Source organism: Gossypium raimondii, chromosome 6 (assembly GCF_025698545.1).
Source record: "Gossypium raimondii isolate GPD5lz chromosome 6, ASM2569854v1, whole genome shotgun sequence".
NCBI lineage: Eukaryota > Viridiplantae > Streptophyta > Magnoliopsida > Malvales > Malvaceae > Gossypium > Gossypium raimondii.
The window spans coordinates 45,023,182-45,034,297 of NC_068570.1; the positions used below are offsets into that span (position 1 = coordinate 45,023,182).

Consider the following 11,116-nt stretch of genomic DNA (forward strand, 5'->3'; position numbering starts at 1 on the left):
AGAATTTTCTTAGACATTGCCACTTTATTCAATGTTGAGTATTGCCATGCTACCGAATATAACTTCAAGAGTCTCTAAGTTTATCAACAGAAACTTAGTATGGATCAATTGTAATCGGAATTAGGACATCCTAATTTTAAGGATCAATTTACAAGCAAACTATCCTAAGATAAAATCCCCTAATCCACTATCACAACTTTCTAACTTTATTGAAGAATTAATCTCATTATCGAACATCACAGACAAAAACACATTCATCATAGTCTAACCGATTCTTGGCAGTCATGCGTTCCATGGCAAAATGAATGATAACTGAAAAAATATTAAAACAACATGCTCAACTAAATATCTAATGCAGTTTAGATGCACAATACACTCCCAAACCTAAGGGATGCATTGTCCTCAATGCATGTACAAATATGAATCATGAATGCAAGAACATATATATGTACATAATGAGATGTAATAAGGGGAGAAAAACTTTCCGAGCTTGGAACTGAATGGTGGAACTTTAATTGCAGCGAGTGGTCTTTCGTGCACGCATTGGCCTTTTAAGTAAATTGAGTGGGACATCCTCCTCTTCATTATCAAATCTAGTGATTTCATCAATAATCAAATTAATCTCACAATCATGTTCAGTCATCGGTTCAGTAGAAGAAGGTGGAACAGCCGTAGTGTTGTCTACTGGTGGTGCAATTGAGGGATTTTGACTCCTCTTCGTCCCCACAGTCCATCTCAATGCTGACAGACTCTATTTTCTCTGGTTCTTCCTCTGATGCTTTGGGTGAATTTTCTTTATTGGTAGGATTCGTCTCAATGGGCTTTGCGTCACCGACCCATTCCCGTTCTGTAGTTTATTAAACAAAAGAAATTAAATAACTAAGAGAAATTTAAATAAAAATAAAATAAAAATAAAAAGAATTTTTAAAATGTTGAAGTTAAACATCTCTAAGATCAATGGACTATTTGTCTCGCTCTACATGAGCACCCCAGTAGTGCCTCCAACGTTGTCCATTAACTTTAAATGTGTCCGCCCTTTTCATGTCATTGACATCAATAGCTCCATACAGATATAAATGAGCTACCAAGCATTGTTCATTAAAATTGAAAGGTCTATTTTGCTCCAACAATGTCCATAAGGGTCTCCGCTTAAATGAATCTTCATCACTATCAGAATTGTTGTGGCAAAATCTTATGAATTCTTCCTCTACTGTTGTTTCCACCAAGTCAATTTCTCGACATTCCTCATTCTCATCAGCACATTTCAAGGCATTAAATACATTGAATGTGATTTGCTGGTCATTCATCCTCATGGTCAATTTCCCTTTCAGCACATCAATTAAAGTCCTGCCAGTAGCAAGAAAAGGTCTTCCAAGAATAATTGGCACATCATGGTCAACTTCATATTCTAAAATAATAAAATCCGTAGGGAAGATAATTTTATCTACCCTTACCAGTACATCTTTAATTTTACCTTCCAAATGTGCATAGGATCGATCGGTTAGTTGCAATGTGACTGTTATGGGTCTTGCCTTCTTAATTCCTAACTTTTTAGAAATAGACAGAGGCATTAAATTTATACTCACTCCTAAATTACATAATTCCTTACCAACATAATGATTTACAATGAAACATGGGCTAGTGAAACTCCCTAAGTCCTTTAACTTTGGAGGCAACTTATTCATGGACATTGATGTGCACTTTTCAGTGAGAGAAACAGTCTCAAATTCTCCCAATCTATGCTTCTTTGACAATATGTCTTTCATAAATTTAACGTAGTTGAACATTTGCTCCAAAGTTTCTACTACCAATATATTGATATGGAGTTGTTTCAAAACCTCCAAAAATATTTTGAACTGAATATCCTGTTTGGAATTGTGAAATCGCTAAGGAAAAGGTAAATGTAGTTGCTCTTCAGGTTTCTAATATTGTTTTCCAATGGCATTTCTGTTGACAACCTAATCTAATTCTACCACAACATTTTTCTACTTACCTTTTTAGGTTCAGTTTGTTTTTTGGATGACTCTAGGATCTTTACATGGTTGTTATTCGAGTTATCCTCTGTTACTGTGGCATCTTGAGCAACATCATCAAGCTGAGTTCTGCTCTAAGAGTGATGGCCTTACAATGCTTTTTCCCTTATGATCTCGAATTCTCAGTATCATTTGACAAAACTCTTCGTGGCCCCAGCCTGACTATGAATTATGACATCATTCTTGGCCGTATATTATTTCAACAAGTCGTCAATAGATGATGATGATGCCCATGCCTAACCTTACTAAGAATTTTGCCTCGGCATAGAATGATTATAACTAGGTGGTGCACTATTGGCATTCTGTCTTGAGGCATTGTTAAAATTTCCTGCACCTTGATTATTCCAACTAAATTTCGAATGATGCTTCCACCCTGGATTGTAAGTGTTGGAATAGGGGTTATTATTCCAATTAAAATTACCCATGTAGCACACAAATGTTGGGTTTGATGGGCATTCATCAAACACATGGTCTTCACCATAATAAACACACGCTGGCTCGACTGATTTCATCTCTTGAATTGTAGTTGGTCTCTTTATTATTTTGATCATATTAGTTAAAGATGATATCTGAGCAGTCAATGAAGTGATTGCATGAAGTTCTATGCTGCCAGTCGCTCTGCTGCCAGTCCCAACTTGAGTGGTAAGATACTGATAATCATTGTTGGCAATCTTTTCTAAAATCTCATATGCTTCATTATAAGATTTATCTAATAGAGTACCATTGGTAGAAGCGTCAACTACCATCGTTGTATGCACATTCAGCCAATTATAGAATATCTCCATCTTAGTCTAATGCTGAAATCCATACATCGGGCATTTTTGAATTCAATCTCTAAATCGTTCCCAAGCTTCATATAATGTTTTATCCTCTAATTTTTGAAAATACGTGAAGTCATTCTTGAGCTTAGAATTTATATTTGGTAGATTATACTGTAGCAAAAATCTCTTACAAAAGTCATTCCATGATGCCACTGTTCTCAATGGCAAAGCACTTAACCATACTCTAGCACGATCTCTTAAAGAATATGGAAACAATTTAAGTCGCAAGGCATCTTCAGGAACATCTTGTTATCCAAACGAATCACAAACCTCTCAAAAAGGTCTTAAATGTAGTATTGGATCTTCAGTTGGTAGTCCACTGAACTGTCTTACTATTTGCAACATGTGAAACATTACCAGTTTCAACTTAAATTACAAAGCTTCTATTTGTGGCCTGACTATCCCCGGATTCAAATCATCCAAAATTGGAATAATATGCTCTTGAATGGGTCTGTCTCGGTCATCTATCACCTAACAAACATGAAGATTGGCGCCTTGACCATTCAAATTATCATTCATATCAGGTATCACCCTACGAATAAGAGGATTAGAATCTTGACCATTCGAATTATCATTGAGACTAGGATCATTCCCATTTCTAGCCTTTTTTTGAAGTTCTTTTCGCCTTCTTCATAAAGTTCTCTCGATCTCTAGGTCAAAAGGATACTCTTTGTTAGCAGGAACGTCTCTTCTCATGTACTGATTGAAAACATGTAGAAATTAAATTAAACTAAGTTAAATTAAACTAATGGAATTAAGTAAAATAACCAAACCAAATTACACCAAATTGTCGATCCCCAACAACGGTGCCAAAAACTTGTCGCGTGTGAATATAATATGCAAATTGTGCAAGCATACACGTTGGATCAAGTAATAAAGTGATAAGTGAGGTCGTCTACATAGGGATCGGATTAGGTATAGAAGTGGTTCTGTTATTATAATGAAATTTGATTAATGTTATAGAAAAAACAATAATAAGAATATAGTGTTAATTTAAAGGAATAATGATATGTACAGTATGTGTAACTGATAAATAATTGGAAATGCTATGGAAATGCAAGAGTAAAAATCTAATGGCAATTACGAAAATGATTATATGAATTATATGTAACTAAAAAAAAACAACTAAGTATGTGATTACAAAGATACTACAAAAAGGGATAAAAGACATACAATGTTGATATGGAAGGTTTGAATTACTAAGAATATACCCTTACTGTTAGAAATGCCTTGGCAAAATCGTAATCAATCTACTGCTCAGAAGATTTCTAAAGTGGTCTGCTTCTTTCGAGAGCAAAAACTTCAAGTTACCTTGCCCGTGTCTATAGGCCTTTAATACGGTACCCTGCACTATTTTCTTCTATATGAACGTTGCTCTATGTCTAGAGTCTACTACAAGTATTTATCGAGTACTTGCTCATATCATTCAATTTAAGTCCAATTAATCGAACCTTTTTAGAATTAAATTAGTTTATGGGCATTTTGCACAGTTGTCTATGTTTGGGGATTGCACGCATACAATTTAGAAATAAAAAAATTTGAATGGAACAGTAAATTAATTCAGATCTATGCTTCAACCATTAAAGAAAATAAAGGTTTCATCATGTAATTTCAACCCTATGAGATTTAGCTCATGTGTTGGAAAAGAGAATTCAAAACAAAAATATCATTCAACATCATTTTCACCAAATCAATTCATGGAGAAATAGTTAAGAAATAATAGAAGAACGACGGGACGATAGCTTTCGCGTGTCTTGTTCACACTTTTGCAACACAGTGTCCTATGGATGCTAAGAGGGACTGGCTTTGTATTCGTCTTTCCTTCTCTACTTAACCGCTACCCTCTAGTTTCGCCTATGGATATCCATCATTGTTCGCTGTTTAGGGTTTCCTCCTTTGGCTTTTTATATTTTTTTCCCTATTGTAAATCCAACAACCCATGTTTATCTTCTCCTCTTTTTAAATTCTTTATCAACAACTCAAGATTATCTTCTCCTTTTTTAAATTCTTTTTTTCTAGGATAAAAACCAACGACCCAGGATTATCTTCTCCTCTTTTTTAGGTAGATTTTTCTGGTACAAGTACAGTTGGGCTGAAACTGGTATGCGTTGAATGTTGACTCAATATTTTTGGCATTTCCATGGCATCCGTGTTGATAAAATGTCCAACTCTTCTCCCCGAAAAACCTTTATTCCTTTAATTCTTACTCCTCAACCTGCACCTGCCAAGCCACCAAACACAGCCCTGCTACAAGCAATTAAAAGTAACAAATAATAATATTTAAGCACCGTCCAAGCTTCTTGTGCAATATTCTAAAAATGCTAAAATAATGTCCTAAAATACAACTAAGTTCACTTAATTACAGATAATTAACCCAGTCTAAAGGCATGAATTATAACACTTTTCAAGAGTCATTCGAAGCACGGTACTCATCGGGTACGGTGGTCATTTGTGGGATCCCTTAATGAACATTTTGGAAGCCGTTAGTTATTCCTCATTATGGGTCTGAGCCAATACGGGTATGATCAATATGTACCTACTACAGCTTGTTTAAACAGGGTGGAAGCTTTGGTTCAAGACCTAGGATTTTGGAAGAAATTGAAAAGATACGAATCAAGTGGGGTCAAACCTTGAGCCTGGAATTAGGAACCTTTTCAACTTTTCCCCCTAGAAAATGTATATTCAGTGGCACCTAAAAAGAAGCAAAATCTCTGTGTCAGCGCAATTCAAGGGAAAGAGGAAGGTCCCAGATGACGCAGTCAAGCTAACAGAAAAGATATGAAATTTTGAGATGTATCTGAGGGGGAGAGATGAAGAGGTCAAACGACAACAAGAGCAGCACCAGGCATATGTAAAGGAAAAGGAGGAAGAAATCATGAGACAACAATAGCAACACCGGCTAGGCATGAAGGGAAGAGAGGAAGAACTAAGAATACAATTAGAATGACTTCAACAAGAAAGATCTGACTTGTTCGCTCAGATTCAGAGGTTGGAGGCGGATCTGAGTCTGCATGCTAATGAACTCTAGAAAGCTTGAGAATAAGAGCGAACCTGGAGGAGGGTGTCTGATGAGAAAATTGTTGAAATGGAGGTGCTAGAGGGGGACATTTTCAGTCTAAATAAAGAATTAAAGATAAAAGAAGAGAAAAACAAAGAGGTCATAGAAGAATATATGGAGCTCTTGTGACGTTTTGATTATCGTGGAACAAATAGGAGTAAGAAAACAAGAGGTGTTTGCAATAATGCATAGGGAAGGTCAGGTGTTCCCTTAGCAAGCTGAAGACATATGTGAACAGATTGAAGAACTCAAAAAAGAATCTACCCCTTTTGTGACTAGGAATGAACCTGCAATGAAACTTCTAGAGGTGGCTCAGGCACATTATCAATAGTTCATCAAGTTCATAAGTAGGAAGATGAAGAACGCGCAGTAGAGATTTTCCCTATGGCAATAGGATTGATTAGGAATTTCTTTAAGTAGTAATGAAAAATGAAATAAAATTGTAAGCCGAACAGTTTTTGAACCTTCCATGAAAGAAATGTTTATAATCAATTATTTTTATGACAGTGTGCCTCAATTTCAATCAATCATTCATTCATTCACTAATTCACTCATTTGTTTATTTAGAAACATTATTTGAAAAAAAGAACATTTTTTAATGAAAAATCCAAATAATTTTCTAACTTTGGAAATAAATGCCATTTGAAAATGGACTAAGGATAGCTCACTAGTATAACACCCGCTCAAAAGCCAAGAATAGGACGAACGAAGAATTAGCACGTATGACTAAACTGGAGGAACAGATGGAACAGATTATGGAAATGATGACTACAATGGTCAAAGGCAAGGCCAAGGTAGGAGAAGGAAGTGAAATAGACAAAGGAAAGTTAATTGTGGATGAAAAAGCTCATAAATTTAGCCTAATTGAAGAACGTTTGAAAGCCATCAAAGGATTAGACACCTTTGGATCTATAGAAGTAGAAGGCTTATGTATGGTACTCGATGTGGTCGTCCCACCAAAATTCAAAGTTCCTGACTTTGAAAAATTCAATGGTAGTAGTTGCCCTATTACTCACTTCACCATGTACTGTAAGAAAATGGTTGCTTACTCCAAATATGACAAACTGCTAATTCACATATTTCAAGACAGTCTAACCGGATATGCGACTCACTGGCATGTAAAGTTGGACAGGAGCCAGATTTGAACTTGGGGAGAGCTTGCACGGGCATTTATTACTCAATAAAAACATATTGTAGACATGGCCCCAAACTGTCTGACTCTACAAAACATGGAAAAGAAATCAAATAAGAGTTTTAAGGAATGCACATAATGGTGGAGGGATCTAGCACCACATGTACAGCCCCCGCTCACGGAAAATGAGATCACTGTTCTGTTCATTGGTACGTTAAAAGACATATAGTACGACAGGATGGTAGGAAATGCCTCTAAGACTTTTACAGATATGGTATTATCCGGAGAAATGATAGTGAATGCATTGAAGTCGGGAAAAATAGATGATTCTTTGAGCGCGAAGAGAGGTGTCACTAGGAAGAAAAAAGAAATAGAAACGCAAACAATAGCACCAAGCAGATACCCATACTCTTACATTCCATACCCATGCCCAATACCTCCACGCCCCAATACCCAGCTATAAATGCTACCAATACTTTACCGTTTATGTATCGTCCACCTGTACCTATTACAAATCCCCCATGTTAACTATGTCAACTGGGTCCCCACAGACCCAAGCTCCAGTAAGGCCACCACGGGAGAGGATTGTGTTTGACCCAATTCTCATCTCCTACTCAGAACTTTTTCTGATTCTAGTAGTGAAGCACCTCTTTGTACTTGCACACAAGGAACCAATGCAACTGCCATTTCCAAAGTGCTATGATTTCAGTGCTTGATGTGCGTATCACTCTAGCAATCCAGGTCATACCATCGAAAAATACTTAGCATTGAAATATATTACAAGGGTAGGAAAGATAAATTTCCAGTGAGAGAATACACCAGATGTTAACACGAATTTGTTACCAAACCACAATCAAATAGTTAATGCTATGACTGAAGAAAAGAGAATGAAATCACAACCCCACTCAAACGACTCTTCGACATCTTGAGAAAGTCAAATCTAATTCAAGCTGAGCCACCTAGGTTTGTAATGGGAATTGATATGGATCAAATCTAAAAATTCCACCAAGAAGCTCGAGGACACTCTATCCAGGTTTGCCCAACATTTAGGGAAAATATACAGTGTCTTTTGGATTCTTTCCAACTAGAGGTACGGGAGGGTGTTAAGACCAATGAGATAAACACGTTAGATGCGAAACCTGTCACCATCGTATATGTAAAGAAACCCCTATTGGAAAAGAATCTACCTCAAAGGTCGTACAGGATGATGATTTGGTCATTAGGGTTATCGACCCTTTTAAGTATGGAGATGACCAACGAGTTCCTTAGAGATATGATTATGAAGTGGTTCGATTTGATGTCTCCAACATATCAGGACTTAGTGGCATAAATCAAAGCAGGCGTTGTTACAAGCAAAACACAGTGGGGGAAAGAACCCCATGGTTAAGAAGCGATTTTAGAAAATCAACTAGAAATTGACGGTAAAGAATCAGCTAAGGAAGCGAGGGAGGAACAAAAGGGAGAAGTCAAGAATGATGAAGTTAACAAATTTTTGCGTCTAATAAAGCACAACGAGTATAGTGTGGTCGAGCAGTTGAACAAAACACCAGCAAGAATTTCTTTGATGTCACTAATTTTAAACTCAGAGCCACAAAGGGAGGCTTTTGTACGAGTTCTAAAACAAGCTTACGTCGCTCACAACGTGTCAGTAGATAATGTCAGTCACTTAGCAGAGAGCATTTTGGCCCCAAATTACATATCTTTCAATGATGATGACATAACCCCCGATGGAAGATGAAGTACCAAGGCACTACACATCCCACTAAAGTGTAAAGTTTATTTTGTGGCTAGGGTCCTGATCGATAATGGGTCATCGATCAATGTCCTGTCTTTGTCAACATTGTCCAAGTTTCCCGTGGACACCTCTTACATGGTATCGAGCCCTTTAGTGGTGTGAGCTTTTGATGACACTAAAAGAATAGTGATTGGCGAAATAGAGATTCTCTTATTGGTAGGGGCCGTTAATTTCTTTATTTGCTTTTAGGTGATGGATATAACGCCTTCTAACAATACATTGTTGGAACTCCCCTAGATTCATTCGACTAGGGTGGTACCATTGTCCTTGCACCGAAGATTGAAATTTGTAGTCGATCAAAATTTGTGCATCGTGGAGGCAAAGAGGACCTATTGGTAGCTAGCTTGAAAAATTCTCTTTTCATAGAAGTGGATGATGATGTAATAGAGAGTTCCTTCCAGAACTTTGAGGTGACCATTGCATCTTACGTGACAGAGGGAATGCGAGCCCCTAAGCCTCATGTGCCACGAACAACGTACATGTTATTTGCCCAGACAGTAGGGAAGGGTTGGCAAATCCGCTTAGGTTTGGGAAAAGACCTACAAGGTATCTCAGAACCCATTTTTGTTCCCACTCATAATGATATAAGAGGGTTGGGATATAATCCCACAATGGAGGATGTCAAGAGGATGTGTAAAGAGCGGAAAGCAAAGAGGTTGGCCCGCATAGCTGGAAAGAAGGTGGTGGAACCACCTTTGATTTGTCTTCCACTATCTAATACCTTTTACTCAATGGGATTCGAGCACCAGGAAAGGACCCCGGTCAAGTTAATGACTAATGGAGATGCAGTGGACCTAAACATGATTGGCGATGAGGTGCCGGTGTCAAGAGACTGGGTTTGTTACAACCCTTCAACCTTGGACAACTGGCAGCTCATACCATTACCTGCTATCCTTATGTGCTCCGAGATGTAATCAAATTTAACAGTTTTTATATCAAAGTTTAATATCATTCAGTTAAATTAATTTCCTTCAAAAATCCATGTAAAATTGTTTTCTCTTTAATGAAGACAGATTTGGATCATGTCCCTAATCACTTTTATTCATTCAATTATTTTCATTCATATACAATATATACATGCTCATACTTATTTCAAGGATATACATCATGAATTGATAAATGATCAAAATGATATATTTGAATCAAATTCTCATAATTCTGTTCATTATAACGATCATGGGATGGAAGGGGAGGAAATTATACCAGAGGAGTTTTTGAGGCTAGTTGAACTTGAAAAGAATCTTATAAAACCCCACTTTGAGGGAATAAATTTAATCAATCTGGGTGATGATAAGGTAAGAAAGGAAATTAGGATTGGGACCACTCTCATGCTAGAGCAAAGTTAATTATTGAAGGATCTACTCATTGAGTTCTCAGATGTGTCCGCATGGTCATACCAAGATATACCGGGTTTGAACACCAATATCGTGAAACACAGGCTACCTTTGAAATTAGATTGTAAGCCCATATACCGGAAGTTGAAAAGGATGGAACCTGAGATGCTGTTGAAGATTAAAGAAGAGGTCAATAAACAATTCGATGCAAGATTTTTGGAAGTAGCTAAATACCCAGAGTAGGTGACGAATATTGTATCGGTGCTTAAAAAGGATGGGAAAGTTAGAATGTGCATCGAGTATAGAGATTTGAATCAATGCAGCCCCAAGGATAATTTTTTCTTACCTCATATAGACGTACTGGTGGATAACACTGCTAAGCATTGTGTTTTCTCTTTCATAGATGGATTCTTGGGGTATAATCAAATAAAAATAGAGATGGAGGACATGGAAAAGACCATGTTCATCATGACCTGGGGAACTTTTTGTTATAGGGTTATGCCATTTGGTCTAAAAAATGCTAGGGCCACATATCAACAAGAAATGGTGACACTATTTCATGACATGATGCATAAAGAGATTGAAGTTTATGTTGACAATATGATAGCAAAGTTTTCTAAGGAGGAAAGTCGTGTGGAAAACCTCTGCAAACTATTTGAAAGATTGATAAAATACAAATTGAGATTCAATCCTACAAAATGTACTTTCAGGGTAAAGTCGGGGAAGCTATTAGATTTTGTAGTAAGTGAACGGGGAATTAAAATAGATCCAGATAAGGTTCGAACAATTCAAGATTTGACACCCCCTAAAACTCAAAAGGAGGTAAGAGGCTTTTTGGAACGGTTAAATTACGTGTCTCGTTTTATCTCACAGTTGACCAATAAATGTGATCCCATCTTCAAGCTTTTACGTAAGGATAGTGATGGTGAATGGACTGAAGATT

The 11,116-nt window shown here is 36.9% G+C and overlaps 1 non-coding gene across 1 annotated transcript; it reads left to right on the plus strand.

The window, feature by feature from the left end:
* The first annotated feature begins 2,834 nt into the window (after positions 1 to 2,834).
* On the plus strand, positions 2,835 to 2,941 carry LOC128042090 (small nucleolar RNA R71). The gene has a single exon (XR_008197298.1). It is a non-coding gene; the product is annotated as a small nucleolar RNA R71 (small nucleolar RNA).
* The last annotated feature ends 8,175 nt before the right edge of the window (positions 2,942 to 11,116 follow it).